The sequence below is a fragment of the Aplysia californica genome, unplaced genomic scaffold (assembly GCF_000002075.1).
Source record: "Aplysia californica isolate F4 #8 unplaced genomic scaffold, AplCal3.0 scaffold00088, whole genome shotgun sequence".
Lineage (NCBI taxonomy): Eukaryota > Metazoa > Mollusca > Gastropoda > Aplysiida > Aplysiidae > Aplysia > Aplysia californica.
Genome location: NW_004797358.1, coordinates 1,012,475 through 1,013,992, shown reverse-complemented (window position 1 = coordinate 1,013,992; position 1,518 = coordinate 1,012,475).

Sequence of the window (1,518 nt, the reverse complement as noted above, 5' to 3'; positions counted from 1 at the left end):
GGGGGGCATTATGTCTTTAGTTCTTACATGCACAGTAGAATTGTAATTGTAAATGGGCTGATTCATTAAATGTCATGCTCATCACTGTGCCTGAACTGCAAAAGCGAACTGCTGCTTTTTCTTTCCTAATCCTTACTATCGTCATTTTCCTCTACTTCTTTTGTATGTTTGTTACACTACATGTACTCTTGTGAAGTCTTGTGGCCCGCTATTTCCGGGGTGCCTTGATGATAATGATAGTCGAGGTAGACTTTATGCTGGTGAAGCTAGAGAGGTGAGCAGAGTTAGTCGATCTGATTCCCTGTAAGGACTTCTCTGTTGACAGCCACCCCTTGGCGCTCATATGGTCTTTTATGCAGTTGCGAGCACCGTAAAACCTCTTTTAAAACAAAACAAATATACAGAAAATTGAGGTAGCCAACGCAGTACCAGTACTAATACTGAGGGTAATTTGCCATTTATAACAACAACAACAACAACAACAACAATAACAACAACAACAACAACAAAAAGAAGGTTCATTCAGATGTCTGGATTCTAGATGTAATGTTTCATATGATCGTCGGTCGTGGCAAGTTGGAGCGGGGGCGCGCAAAAAAAAATAAAAAAAATTAATAAGCGCGGAGGGGGTGGGGGAGGGGGACGCTTATTTTATACCTTAGAGTAGGCTAGGCATAAAAGTAAACGAACAAGAATGTATATGATTTCTGTCTAGAAGCCAAGCAAATAGCTAAAAATTAATTACACAACGACATATGCGAGCCACGGCATAGGCCTGTACACATGTTCAAGGCATCCGCTTTAATTGCAGTTGAAATGTTTTTAATTTTTTTAAGGTTCGTTTATTCATTTTTTTATTTTTGGTAGGTGCTTTATGGCGCTTGCAACTGCTTAATGTCATAGGAGCGCGTGGGACACATTAAACATTTTCAGTTTGGTAGGAAAAATTTTGGATTTTGCCTCGGTGGTGGCCGAAGCCTACTACATAGCTCTTATTGATTTTGGACAACCAAGGAATCTTTTTTCGTCCGCAACGTGACTTTCTCACGAGACCTCCGAGATTTTTCGCCCTTATACGAGAAGGCTAGGTGTGTTCAATAATCTTACCTACCATATGAGATCAGGGGTATGTCAAAAAAAATTACAGCAGTAAGAAGGAGCCACGGAGTAACAGGAGAAAGGCAGCAGAAAGAGCCAGGAGCCTAGAGGAAGGGGCAAAAGGAGGTGAGCGAGGGTGGGGGCAGAAGCGGAGACGAAAGCAGACGACAGAACATAGTTGGAGAACAGGAAAGGAGAACATTTTTAGAAGAAAATTTTCCGTCACTGTCCGGATTCGAATCCGAGACCTATCGAATGAATGACGAACACCGTAACCTCTCGACCGCGACAGCCCCATGTTTCATTTCACTTCTTACACTAATTTTGGTTGCATGTCGCAGCCATCAGTGATAGCTCGATGAATAAATTTGATAGACGTAATAAATAAAAAATTTCAGCCATATAATCCCTTAACGCCCC